General features: G+C 40.1%; 1 protein-coding gene across 3 annotated transcripts in view; it reads right to left on the reverse strand.

Annotated features, from left to right (window-relative positions):
* Positions 1–15,489, reverse strand: part of col4a6 (collagen, type IV, alpha 6) — a 197,995-nt gene that overhangs the window by 69,156 nt on the left and 113,350 nt on the right. The window lies entirely within an intron of this gene.

Raw genomic sequence — 15,489 nt, forward strand, 5'->3', positions numbered from 1 at the left:
AATGATGGAGAGATGCAGCCTTTCATCGAGAGGCTCTGTGGAGGAGTTCATCCCTTGTTACTTATCTTCCCATCCCATGAGGCGTCTTTCCACTATCACTTTACCCTCACCTTATTTTAAAGGGCCGGGTGCTCAACTGTCTATTTTACTTTCTATTTATCCTTTTCTGTCTTTTTTTGTCTACTGGTGCTTCTGTCTCAAACACACACATTTGCAGATTTTCCTACTGTTGTTAATGATCATCAGAGGTGGAATGTAACTAAGTACTTTCACTCAAATGCAACATTTAAGGACATACTGAATTGTACTTTACATAATTTCTTTTTTAAACTGAATCTTATAGGCAAATACTGTACTTTTTACTCCACTTTTTCATACTCTCTTTGTCCAGTGAAAAGCATATGTTCAGTTCAAAAGTTTGTGATAAGCTGAAGGCTGAAGTTTTCCCTCCTTTTGCTCAATAAAGACAACATATATTGTCACAAAGACTTTTCAGAAATCCATGTCACGCACAGGATAGCAACGCTACAAACATTTGATGGTCTTAAAGAATATGATGCACTGGTTTAGATTTAACTACCAACAGTTTATAAGTTCAACTGAGCCTAACGTTTAATGTACAGTAGTATCATGCAACATACATATTAGTAAATGTTAGATACAAGTAGGGATGTAACGATATGAAAATTTCATGTCACGGTTATTGTGACCAAAATTATCATGATTATCATTATTATCGCAGTATTGTTGAAATGTGCTCAAAATGTTCAAAAAGTACTTATACACACACTGAAATAATATAACCAAGTTGTATTTTGAAAAAAAAATAAATAAATAAAGTAACACTCACAATGTACTTTCTGTTGCAGAAACATTCAAGTAATAACATGTAAACAACAAACATACAAATGTGCATTAAAGTTGGCACCTTATGGACACAAGAGATATCTGCACCAGGGGTGGGAACTGATAGGATTTGATCAATATCAATGCCATTATCAGTTTTGCTTATCAGTCCAATTCCTTATCAATCCTCCTATTGATTCCTGTTATGTTGCTGAGTGTGAAAAAAAGTAGTTGGACAGGTCATAGTGGAATTTGTTTGATCGTTTTCCATATCAAATCATTCACAGTGTCACACATATACACTATTGTACACACAAACAGAAAGTGAAACACAGTCATTTTCCTGAACTATTTAATGAACAAATGTAAATATTCTGAAAGAATGAGGATTTAAAACATGTTAGGCTGATCTGATCCAGACTGGTCAGTGGTTCACTCCTGATGAGAGACAGACCAGTCACAACAGTGTCATGTGGTCCAGTTCCTCTGAAGGTCAGTTAGTGGATTTACTGTTGAATGTCCTTCAGTTCACAAAGCCTCCTATCCTTTGGTTTTTCAACATATCATGTGTCTTTGTACAGTTGAAGTTCACTCATTTGGGCCCATTTGAACTGACAGGAGTTTGTCCTGAGTATCTATATTCAGACGGTTTCAATGTCTGATGGGGGTTAACTCTAGCAAGGACTGGGTTGTGCGCTCGCTTGCTAGGATGGACTGAATCTGTGCGTGTGCTTGTTCGGACCGACTCGCAGTTGGATGGACCGGGCCTGTGCGCGCACGCTCCGACGGACCGGGTCCGTGCGGGAGCCACTATCCCTGAATCTTTGGAGCTCTGTCCGTGCAGGTGCCTTCCACCATGTTTTCAGAGGCCAAACATTACAAACTGCGCACACACGCCTGGAGTGCCGCTGATTCTTCAGGAAGTGAACAGTACCGTGAGTTTTCTAGGTGCGGTAATGGAACACGGTTATCATAATAATTAGAATCTAAATGGTAATACGAACCATCGGAAATTTTACCGCGGTTTATCATTATACCGGTTATCGTTACATCCCTAGATACAAGTAAAACACTGACAGGGATCATTTAAATGCACAATGATTACTTTTTTTTTTTTATTTTATTTTACTCACTAGTTTTTAGATCCACTGTTGCCCATAAAGTTGGAACAATTTTGTTTTCAGACACATTCTTTTTTTTAATCCATGTGCAATGATTAAATACCAAATCCCAGTTACTCTATCTATCAAGAATACATCACTCTGTCACAATCATTCCATCAGCAGATTTATAAAATGTTATTCCAGCTTGTTAAATCCTTGGTACTACTTTGGCTCAGCTCTCCATTTAAATAGGGTCCTGATCTCAGGTGGCTAAGCTGGGGTCTTACCCTCACGCACTAAACCATAGAGATACTACTTAGCTGAACAAATTTTGGAACACTCGCCTGTCTTCTAACTACCTTTAATTCCAACCTCTGCCCCGCTAACTCTGGTACCAGAACTGCCAGGAGAAACCCACTCTGTGGTCAGTAATAATACCAGCCCAATTGGTTTTGGCAGCTGTTCCACATGGATGTTCCACATGGATTTAGTGCACTTGTTACATGATAGCCACTGGTCACAGACTTTTTAAACATAATTAATTCCTTTAATTTTACACAGTTTGTGTTTGGTCCAACTCATTGCCGTGGACATACTCTGGATCTCATCTTAGGCTTTGGGTTGTCTGTTTCAGTTAAGAATCTCTGCATCTTACCAGTGTTAGACCATTTATTAATTTTATTTGATATTTTAATTCCTATCTCATCAACCTCGGGAGGTGGAACGGTGACATCAAGGTCATCTAGGTACATCAGCCCAAGTGCCTTACATGATTTTAACTCAAGGCTGCCTGAATTGGCTGACTCTGTTTTTAGCATTGATTGTTCAGTAGATGACCTGACTGAGCATTTTAACCTTGTCCTTCGGAACCTGCTGGATTCGGTGGCCCCAGCAAAGGTTAGGAAGAGTCTTAAAAAGAGCCCTACTCCTTGGCTGAATGACAATGTTTTACTCCTTAAAAAACATTGCAGGAAGGCTGAGCGTCAGTGGCGTAAATCCAGGCTAGATGTTTTGTATCAATCCTGGAAGGACAGTCTAGTGACATATCAGTCTGCCATGTCAGCTGCAATGTCCGCATTTTACTCACATCTCATTGATAACAATAGATATAATTCTAAGTTGTTGTTTGATACTGTGTCTAAACTCACCCAGATCAATCAGGTGGTCAGCTGTCCACAACTGACAGCACAAGACTTTCTTTTATTCTTTAATGATAAGGTTATGGACATCAGGTTGCAAATTCCACAGTCTCTGCAGTCTGATCCATTATGTGCTGCTGCACCTTCTTTTAGCAATGGACAAGGATTAAGTGTTTTTGAGCTTCCTACATTGTCTGAACTATCTAAGATTGTTAGTTCATCATGCTCAACAACCTGTTCATTGGATCCTCTCCCTTCTTGGGTCATAAAGGAGCTCTGGTCTACACTTGGCCCGTATGTTTTATCTATTTTAAATTACTCCCTGTCTTCAGGGGTTTTTCCAGCATGTTTTAAATCAGCTGTGGTAAAACCATTGTTAAAGAAGCCTGGACTAGATGCTGAAACACCATCTAATTACAGACCCGTCTCAAACCTTGCTTTTTTATCAAAAGTGTTTGAGAAAGTGGTGTCAAAGCAGCTGGTCCGTTACCTGACAGAAAAGAATCTCTTTGAGCCTCTTCAGTCTGCTTTTAGGGCAAATCATTCCACTGAGACTGCACTGACAAAGGTGGTTAATGATTTGTTGTTGAACGCTGACTCTGATTGTGCTTCAGTATTATTGTTGTTGGACCTCAGTGCTGCTTTCGATACGGTTGATCACTGTATTTTAATTGAAAGACTTGAATACCATTTTGGCATCTCTGGCAAGGTGCTATCATGGTTAAAGTCTTATCTGTCAGAGAGATCTCAGTGTGGTTTATTTAATAATGTCTTGTCTGAGCCTTGCATAGTGAAGCATGGGGTTCCTCAGGGTTCTGTTCTGGGCTCTCTGCTTTTCTCACTGTATCTTGCACCACTTGGTAAATTGCTACATTCCTTGGAAATTGATTTTCACTGTTATGCTGATGATTTGCAATTGTACATGCCTTTAACATGCGAAAATAGGCCTAACCTGTCAAAAATCAAGGGTTGTCTTTCAGCTGTTAGGGATTGGCTCTCTGAAAATTTCCTTTTCCTGAACTCTGCAAAGACTGAAATGATGATCATTGGACCACAGAAATTGCAAAATTTATTCAATAATGTTTCTTTATCTCTTGATGACTGTGTTGTTCTTGGCAGAGACAAGTTGAAAAACCTTGGTGTCATTTTTGACACGTCACTTGCTTTTGATAAGCATATCAAGGAGGTGACTCGATTATCATTTTTTCATCTTCGAAGGATCGCTAAGATCAGGCCAATTCTAAGTGACAAAGATGCTGAAGTCCTCATTCACGCCTTCGTAACATCTCGGTTGGACTATTGCAACGCTCTTCTTTCAGGATTACCCAAAAAAAGTTTCAGAGTCTTGCAGATGGTGCAAAATGCTGCAGCTCGGGTCCTGACTGGAGCTGGGAAATTTGATCACATTACCCCAGTGCTGGCCTCTGTGCACTGGCTTCCATGTCAGGTTCGTGCTGATTTTAAGGTGCTTTTATTGACTTATAAAATTTTAAATGGAGCGGCACCTTCTTACTTGACAGAGCTGGTTAGACTATATGCACCTTCTCGTGCCCTTCGCTCTCAAGGATCTGGCCTCCTGACTGTGCCTAAAGTCAGGAAAAAGACTGTCGGTGAGCGAGCCTTTTCCTTCCGTGCACCAACACTCTGGAACAGTCTTCCTCTGGACTTAAGGCAGGCATGCTCTGTAGATGTTTTTAAAGCAAAGCTCAAGACCCACTTGTTCAATTTGTGTTATAAGTCGTGATGTGCTTTTACTGTTAATGTTTTTAGCTTTTATGTTTTATTGTTTTATTGTGATTGATTTTTATATCTGTACAGCACTTTGATTGAAAGCGCTTTACAAATAAATTATTATTATTATTATTATTATTATTATTATGACAGGTAATAATTTGAAAGCCAGGAATGGAAGCCCTTCGGGACACAAAAATGGTAGGTGGATTAAGGCTAAGATACCTTCAGGGCCTCCAGGTGTTATGCACACAACAAACCTAACTTTTTACATTCACCAACATAATATACCATATTGGGAATAATTCAAGGAGAATTTAGGATTTACTTTTTATAAATTTATTGTAGGCACTTTTAGCAAAGCAAAGCATATACATAAATCATCAATCAACAATTAAATCATTAAACTGAACTTTTAAAACTATAAATCAATATCCTGATTATGAAACCTAAACTGTCCTCAATTTTCCTTACTTCAACGCAATCCCTGTTGTAACCTCTCAACCCACAGTTCAGTCCTTTGAGTCCTTCTGAAAATGTCCCAAATTGTTGCTTTGCTTGATGGGAAGGGAAAGGGCAAGGGAAGAAAAAGGAAAAACTTTTGTTTATGAATTTAAAGAAAAATTAGAAAAAGTTCAAATTCAGAAAAAATTAAAATTAATACAATTTAGAAGAGGAACTCATCAGCTTGGCCAAAACTGATGAATTCAATGCTGGGTAAAAGGAAAAAGAATTAAGAAATATAAAAATCTTCTGCTTTTCCAGTTCGGACCAAAGCAGGGAAAAACCCAACAAACTCTGGTAAACAGCTTGTTTGTTGGCAAGTGTCCCCGTGGAGTTGGTAAAAGTTCTCTTAAAGACAGTTCTTGTCTTGAAGTCTTTGATCTGTTGTCTCTCAGATGAGATAAGTCTTTGTCTTCAGATCTCGATTCATCGATGCAAAGTTACTCTATCTGATGAAACCTCCAGCATTCTTTTGAGAAGTAAGATTACCTCTGAAGCCAATCTGCCACGCTCCTTTCTGGTCTCAAAAGAACATCGCTCAAAGTTATCTTCTCTACGTTTTACAACATAGGGCACGCAACTTCTTAGAGCGTCTCGCACTTCTGAAATGCTATAATAGCGATTCTGGTTTTTAACCAAACTCTAGACATTACCTCATTGACGCCTAGACAGTTGACTTCATCAATAGATGAGTAATGTCCAGATGTCTCTGGTGGAACTTCCCTTTTTTACTGGTCTTGACCAGTTTCGTTGCAGCAAATAGCCTATTGTTTGTCCCACTTCTCTTTTTGTAAGTCATCTGACTGTGTACGTACATTTTGTACAGGCCATGTCCCAAACTGACCCCTCTCTGTTCTAATCATGGCCTCAACTTCTCTCCTCTACACACAGTAATCACAAATGAATCAACATTCATTTAAACATAGTTTTCTTAACTATACTTGTTGATCACAATACATATATCTGATTTAACTTAATAAATCAACTTAATCATCATGTTAGTATTACATTATACTAGATAATATGTTTCCATTCAATGCCTATGCTGACCTGAGGAGCCCTGACCTCGACCTAACTTGACACCCCCTCCTAGAGGTCAAGGGTTCTCAGGTTATACTTATCACTCCGGCGAATCTGGGGTGATCGGAGACCACATCAGCTGGGTTGTGTCAGACCTGATGGAATCCGGTGGAGCTAGCAGATGCAACAGGTCAGGATGATCAGATGGATGGTGGCACCTCCTGGGCCGCCTGAAGCTTCACCAACTGCTGCTCCAGTTCCTGAAGCCCCGGCTGTACCTGCTGTGATGCCCGCTGTGTCATCCGCTCCAACTCTGGTTCACGGTCATGAAGTCTCCGCTCTGCTGCCTTGATCACTCTGTCCATCCCGTCGGCTGCATTCGGCTCCCGATGACTCTGGGGGTTCTCTCGGTGGTCGCAGGGACTCAATGGGGTCCAGGAAATACTGCACTTGCCATCCTTCAACCTCCACCGCTTGGACCATGCACCCCGCTCGCCTCAGGAGTCTGCAGTCATCACCGTCCAGAATTGGTTCTCCATCCCACCGACAGCTGCAGTGGTTATCTTCATCTGCAATCTCTTTCACCACCCACATGGCGATGAATTTAATTCTTGGTAACATCGTCATTTGACATTTTCCACACACATGTGCATCCAAAAACCTTCACTGGTTTAGGGTGCTGTTCTTTAAGCTCTCTTGCATCTTCTTGGAACCACATCGGCTTGTTTCTCCCCAGGCCGCTCCATATCACTGTCAATGTGGTGGGTCTCAGGCACACCACACAACTATTTATCAACTTAGTCCATTGTATGTGCTCAGGTTCTTGTAAAAGCGTTGATCTTCTTGCTTGTTTCAAAGTTTCTAGGGCCTACAAAGAGTCCTTTGGCACTGCGTTTAGTGACAACCACCCCTTTAATAGTGGCCAACCTAATGAAGGGTGGTAGGCCTTGTGTGCTATTGGCCATGGTTTTTCAGTCCCCAATATCCATTTAGCCAGAAACTGGTTTCAGCTGCTCTATCCCTTGGATTCCGGATCTCTAATTGCACTGCATTTCTGTCTAAAATCTTGACCACTATGTCATTTCTACCATACTTAGCCTTCACGGCTGCCCCTGCCACTCCCATGGGACCTGCCACATCCATGCAGATTGATCCCCATCGAGCCCTTGATAGTGAGTCCGCCCGCTGCTCTGCTGTCCTCTCCATCCTGCGTTGTATCTACAGCACAACTCACAGTTCTTTAGGACCCGGCGCACCTCACTCCCTGGAATCCAGAGCTGCTGAACTTCCAGTTCCCTGCGCGTTGGGTCAGCGCTCACATGGCCCAGTGCCTCGTGCACTGCCATTGTCACCCCCTCCACGCAGTCTCTCGGGACGACTTTCCCCCTGGGTGTAGTCTCCCATTCTTCTTTACCGACAACGACCACTTTTCTCAGCTGGACAAAACGATCCACCTCGTCGTTCCCTTGCCAGTGAGGACCCTCTCTGGTGTGTGCTCTCTGGTGCACCGCCACAAGGTCAACATTCAATCTCAACTCTGCTATCTTCTTCTGCAGATCATCACGTGCTCCTTTCTTTCCTTTTGCCGTCTCGAAGCCGTTCTCCTCCCAGATGGCGATCTCTGCCTTTTCTTCTTGATCCGAAGATGCCTCGCTGTCCCTCGGGCCTCCTTTGTCCGAAGTCGCCTCGTTGTCTCTCGGGCCTCCTTCGTCCGAAGTTGCCTCGTTGCCCCTTGAGCCTCCTTCGCCCAGCGATGGTCCAGGATCGGGTGTCGGTTGTCGCGGTGGCTGCTCCTCAGTCCTCTGCGAAGATTGGTGTCCCCGGTCCGCTGGTTGAGGTGAGGATCCCCCGTCCCGCGGCTCCTCCATCGCTGCAGTCTCCTCCGTTGGATGATCTGGGGTTGGGGGGCGAGGATTTCCCCCCTCTGCCATCTCTGCGTTGTCGATTGCCAGGCTGCACCACTCCTAACCCCCTTAGTACCTCGGGGCAAGAGAGGAGGGATGTCAGCTGGTTGGGTTTCTCCACAGAGTCGACTGCTTCTCCCTATTCTCGAAGATCTCAGCGACTGCTGCTGCCACACCCGTTGCTGCCTCTTCTCCACAGGCCTGGTACGTGGAAGGGGCAGTTATGCTCCTCTCAACTGCCCCGCCCTTCTGGGTCCTGGCGTTGTCAAGATCACAATGCCTTTCACCAGGCTGCGCCCAGAAGTCCTTTGGGGATCTCACACGACCAGTAGTCCCTTGACCACCGGCTTATTCTTTGTTGGGACCCTGAATCCTTTCTTCGTTCGGAAAGAGTCCCATCTGGGGTGCCACGTGTTAAATCCTCAGTACTACTTTGGTTCAGCTGTCCGTTTAAATAGGGTCCTGATCTCAGGTGGTCTTACCCTCACGCACTAACCCGTAGAGATACTACTTAGCTGAACAAATTTTGGAACACTCGCCTGTCTTCTAACTACCTTTAATTCCAACCTCTGCCCCGCTAACTCTGGTACCAGAACTGCCAGGAGAAACCCACTCTGTGGTCAGTAATAATACCAGCCCAATTGGTTTTGGCAGCTGTTCCACATTGATTTAGTGCACTTGTTACATGACAGGTAATAATTTGAAAGCCAGGAATGGAAGGCCTTCAGGACACAAAAATGGTAGGTGGATTAAGGCTAAGATACCTTAAGGACCTTCAGGTGTTATGCACACAACAAACCTAACTTTTTACATTCACCAACATAATATACCATATTGGGAATAATTCAAGGAGAATTTAGAATTTACTTTTTATAAATTTATTGTAGGCACTTTTAGCAAAGCAAAGCATATACATAAATCATCAATTAATCAATCAACAATTAAATCATTAAACTGAACTTTTAAAACCATAAATCAATATCCTGATTATTAAACCTAAACTGTCCTCAATTTTCCTTGCTTCAACGCAATCCCTGTTGTAATCTCTCAACCCACAGTTCAGTCCTTTGAGTCCTTTTGAAAATGTCCCAAATTGTTGCCCTTGATGTCCTCAAGGGAAGAAAAAGGAAAAACTTTTGTTTCTGAATTTAAAGAAAATTAGAAAAAGTTCAAATTCAGAAAAAAATAAAAATTAATACAATTTAGAAGAGGAACTCATCAGCTTGGCCAAAACTGATGAATTCAATGCTGGGTAAAAGGAAAAAGAATTAAGAAATATAAAAATCTTCTGCTTTTCCAGTTTGGACCAAAGCAGGGAAAAACCCAACAAACTCTGGTAAACAGCTTGTTTGTTGGCAAGTGTCCCCGTGGAGTTGGTAAAAGTTTTCCTAAAGACAGTTCTTGTCTTTTGATCTGTTGTCTCTCAGATGAGATAGGTCTTTGTCTTCAGATCTCGATTCATCGATGCAAAGTTACTCTATCTGATGAAACCTCCAGCATTCTTTTGAGAAGTAAGATTAACTCTGGAGCCAATCTGCCACGCTCCTTCCTGGTCTCAAAAGAACATCGCTCAGAGTTATCTTCTCTACGTTTTACAACGTAGGGCATGCAACTTCTTAGAGCGTCTCGCACTTCTGAAATGCTATAATAGCGCTTCTGGTTTTTAACCAAACTCTAGGCATTACCTCATTGACGCCTAGACAGTTGACTTCATCGATAGATGAGTAATGTCCAGATGTCTCTGGTGGAACTTCCCTTTTTTACCGGTCTTGACCAGTTTCGTTGCAGCAAATAGCCTATTGTTTGTCCCACTTCTCTTTTTGTAAGTCATCTGACTGTGTACGTACATTTTGTACAGGCCATGTCCCAAATTGACCCCTCTCTGTTCTAATCATGGCCTCAACTTGTCTCCTCTACACACAGTAATCACAACTGAATCAACATTCATTTAAACATAGTTTTCTTAACTATACTTGTTGATCACAATACATATATCTGATTTAACTTAATAAATCAACTTAATCATCATGTTAGTATTACATTATACTAGATAATATGTTTCCATTCAATGCCTATGCTGACCTGAGGAGCCCTGACCTCAACCTAACTTGACAAGCTTTATGGGCAACAGTGGAGTTGTGGCCAAAAGTTTTGACAGTGAAACAAATTGAACCATAGCACCACGACTGATAGTACTTAGATACTGTTACTGAAATATGTCTAATGGAGTACTTTTACTTCCAAATTTGATAATTGATTTAAAGCTTTTAGGGCTGGTTTAAGCTGGGGGGATTTCTGCATTTGTCAGTTTTCCAACACTGTAAAATCTATAAAAAAAACAAACAACAACTACATTTTGGACAATTGCTCTGGCAAACTGACAACATTGTGAGAAAAACATTAAAGACTCATCTATAATGACCATTATTTGCCACCTATTTGTCTGCAGTTTGCATAGTGAATATAATTTTGGGACTAGATCACAGTTGGGGCCATTTGCTGCCATTAAATATGTTCAAGTGGAAGTAGACAGCTTCAAATGTCTGAGTTGATCTAAAACTACAAGTGATAGTTAGCCACTTATGAATGTCTAAACAGATATAACTTCTTACTCGGGCAACAAAATGTTGAGCTAACCCCCTAGCAGTTTGTCAAAATTAGGAAGTCTCTGTTTCTGATTGACACAGATTGAGGTTTTGCCAAATTAAATAAAGCTCACTTCCTGACCCTGTTTCAGCTTGAAAAGCTCCAGTGTGTTGACCTAACCACTCACACACAAGCCATCCTGTCATCCCAAAACTGCCCTTTGACCCCTGGGGTTTCCCCCGATGGGAGCAGATGTTATTGGATGTAATGGAACCAACATGACAAAGATATTAAAGCCAGGAAATAACAAAGTAAAACTTTACACACATGTGAACACAGATTGAAACACTTCTGGTCTGTGTTTCCTGCATGTTGAGGAGGAACTGAAGCCCTGTGGCTGTTAATAATGAAACGCAACTTAAACCAACACACGGCGGCTGGATTGTGTTTGGGTTGGGGTAAGACATGTATCACCCAAGAGAGCAGAGTGGAATGGATTACAACAATACAATATAAGATATTTGTCTCGTGTTATCTTTGTCTAGCATTATCTTAGACATAATATGTATGTTTGTCTTTGTCTTAATGTCTGGCATTGTCTTTCTCTCTGTATGTTTTGAATGAGTAGCTTTTTTTTGAGATGCTTTAAGTTGTACTGCTGAGATGCGAGGAAAAGTTGAGGTTTAACCTGACAATAAAGTATTATCATAATCATACAAACTAAATACTTCTGTGCAGGTGTAAGCTAATGTAAAACTAATGCATCTAGCAACTAATTTAAGTACTTAAAATATGTATCTGTAAGGTTTTTTTGCAGCCTTTGAAAAGTGACTCAAAGTGTTTAGTGACTCTTTCTACTAGACTCAACAAAGTACATTTATGTACATTTTTTGTATTAACTTAGTCATTTTAATACCTCACTGCGCTTCCTTTTGCATTCATGCTCCACCAAAACAACTTTTCTCCTGACATTATTTTGCAAATACACTGTTGTAGCATCCAAACAATCCAGATAACTTCTACCCCTATTCCAGATTGACAGTACGTGAAATCAGACCTCTGCATTAGAATAAACAGATACCGTTCATGTTCTTCATGCTTTTTTGTGTCCGCATATAATCTGTAGTTAAAATATTGTATGAGAATAGTGACAGTGAGATCTTTTCCGCTGCTCCATAGCTGGTACTGATGGGACAGGGATCAAATTCTAGCATGAAATTGACTTCTTTCCGTTCCTCTGTAAAAGTAGTTGGCAACGCTGATGCAAACATGTCAGCACAGTGCAGGTATGGAGGCAACTCCTCAGTAGTATCTTGGCATGTGCCCACATAAATACCATACAATATCTATCTATCTGTCTGTCTGTCGGTCTGTCTGTCTGTCTGTCACCCCACCAATATGTTTGAATGAAAACAAAATGAGCAAATTTTTATCAATATCAATCAGTATTTAGAGGTTGCTCAGGACCTTTGAAGTTTAACACATACTATGGATATTCGGGACTGAATACTTTTGATTTTGCCTTCAAATCTCCATAAAAAAATGTTTATCTGGCCTTATTTGGTATCATTTTTTTCAGCACAACCTCACCTGTGTGACTGTACAATTATTTTTTTCATTTGACATGCTGAATTAACACGCTAAAGCTAAAATCATACTAAAAACATGAAATCCTAGTATGAAAAAAATTATTTATTTATTTTTTAAAATGTTTTTCACCTAAAACATGTCGAATGAACCATTTTCATAACTTAGAATGAACATTTAAATAGAAAACTTCAAAACTAATAATGAAAAATTTAGAAAATAACAAATTATATACTAATATTTAAATGAAAATGCAGGCAATACCTCAGACAGTTTTTAAGGAAAAATATATACATTCATTCATTCATTTTCTGAACCTGCCTTATCCTCACTATGATCACAGGGGTCGCTGGAGCCTATCTCAGCTACTAATGGGCAAAGGGAGGGTACACCTTGGACATGTTGCCAGTTCATCGCAGGGCTGACATATAGAGACAAACAACCACTCTCACATTCACACCTATGGGCAATTTAGATTAACAGATTAACCAATCAGTGCATGTCTTTGGATGGTGGGAGGAAGCTGGAGTACCCGGAGAAAACCCATGCAGACACAGGGAGAACATGCAAACTCCACACAGAAAGGTCCCACCCCCATTGACTGGTGTTGGAATTGAACCCAGGACCCTCTTGCTGTGGGGCACGAGTGCTATCCATTGCATCAAAATATATACAACTACTTAAAAAAAAAAAAAAAAAGTATATACATATATATGTATATATATATATATATATATATATATATATATATATATATATATATATATATATATATATATATATATATATACACATATATATATATATATATATATATATATATATATGTTTGATGCATTTTTTTCCTACTTATGTGTGAAGGAGGAGCCCACACATAGAACAAGAAAAGCACTCGGAGAGTGCAGACCTCCGCCAAGACAGATCTGTCGTGCCCCCCCCCCCCCCCCCCCCAATCACCACCAAAATTTAATCATTTCTTCCTTGTGCCAGTATCAACATTTCCTGAAAATTTCCTGAAAATCCGTCCATAACTTTTTGAGTTATCCTGCTAATAAACAAACATGCAGACAAACACGTAAAGCGAAGCGATCACAATACCTCCTGGCAGAGGTGAAAAACACTTCTTTTGCAAAGCATCTGTATTTGTGTGGGTGAAGTTTGTTGAGAAACATCACCAACGAGGAAACCGTCCAGGCACCAAACACCGACCTAAACTACTTTCCACCGCTAAACTTCATGGCAGTTAACAGCTATGATTGAAAACACACCTCAGCAAGCTGACCTGTAAGTACAAAAGTAAAACTGAAAAGAGACAAATAAGCACCTTATGTGTTAAATGGCTCCCAACAATAACAGTTAAAGCAGGTAATAAGGCTGCGGCTGTGTCATTTGGGCTCAGCAGGAGGCCTGTACAGGGGTAGGTGGTATTACCTGAGCTATATTATTTGCCTACAGCGACCTGGCTGTAATGTGGAGCTCGTCACTATGTTATTTACCAAAAGTGGCGTACAGTAGGCAGGCAGTAAGTGTAGGCTTGTGTGTCAGACAGTAATTGTTGTTTGGATGCAGGCTGACAGAGACCGAGCCCAGTGGTGTGTGTGATGCTTACAGTTAGTCTGGTTTTAGCTGGGTTTGGACCCCAAAAATTATGAAAATATAGATAGTATTTCTGTCATTTGCATTTGTATGCACAAAAGAGAATAGTATGCAAATGAATAATATCCCGAGACTTCCGTGTCAAAATACCAACAGAAATCCATTGCAAAAGACTTAGATAAATGTTATTGGTTTGGCTGATGTGTCTTTGAAACATAACACTTTTGTAATAATAATAATTTTAATGATATAAAGTGCTCTAAAGGTCAAGGCAACACAAAACTCAGACATTATAATGACATCAAATAAAAGTAAAACAAAGACAGAATAAGTTGAAAAAACAAGGACAAATATGTACAACAGAAACAAATTGCAATATTTTAGACTAGTGCTGCTTTATATTCAATTATCCTAAAGAATGAGTTAACAGTGAATATCTCAATATTCTATTTTATACTATGGAGAGTGTTGATGCATCTAAATAACATTGAAACATTCAAATAATGGTAAAGTTACACTTATATTCTGCAGAATGTTGTGTGTTTTTTTTTTTTGCCACAGCAGGTGTTTTTGCTAATTTATTTTGCACCTGTCACCTAAAATAAGAGCAAAATCAGAAATGACCATCACTGTCTGATTATTGTCTCTAAAATCCAAATATCACCTCTTTTAAAAAACACCTTAAAAAACCTTTAAGGATGTCTCCATTTTTATTTTTTTTTTGTTTTATGGAGACAGAATACACCTACATTTACAACTGCCACCTTTCTGACCTGATGATGCTCAAGTATTTATAGAGGCTGTAAATATAAAGGAATGCATATGAAGCATTTATTGCGAATCCTTCCTTGCGGCACTAAATCTGAGGTGTCAGCTGTTTTGTTTGTTGGTGCTTAAAAGTAAACAGCTGGCATGACATAAAGATGCCATCATTTATTGTGGTACGTTATAAGGCTGATATGTCATTAATCATTGGAAACAGACAGTTGTTCATGTTAATGACAGGAAAATGAATCTGTTGCCTTAAGCTACTGTTTTGTGTCTGTCTGATTCATCACCTGCATAAATCAGACAGCATAATACAATCTAATAAAAGTACTGCTGATGCATGCATAATATGATTTGCAGACAGAAAAAATTAAAGGAAAAACTATGTAAGTGTCTAAAAATTATGCATCTCTGGATCCTATGGTCTATATGTGACCTGTACTGAACTATTCTTCCAAAGAACATTTCCACATACTGTGTTTTGATGATGACAGTGGAGAGCACTGTTGCTTGGAAATCTCCCATAGGTGTTGAACCAGGCTAAGATATGAGACAGTGAACACTATAGGGTTGAATTTACAACTTTTTTTTTTTTTTATCAAATCAGTTTGGGCTGCTGCATCCTGTGGATGGAAAACTGTGATACTGGAGGAGATCTTTAGTCTTCCCTTTAATCTGTCGCTCATCTGTATTCATAACAGATTA

This window comes from Sphaeramia orbicularis, chromosome 18 (assembly GCF_902148855.1).
Source record: "Sphaeramia orbicularis chromosome 18, fSphaOr1.1, whole genome shotgun sequence".
NCBI classification, from domain to species: Eukaryota; Metazoa; Chordata; class Actinopteri; order Kurtiformes; family Apogonidae; genus Sphaeramia; species Sphaeramia orbicularis.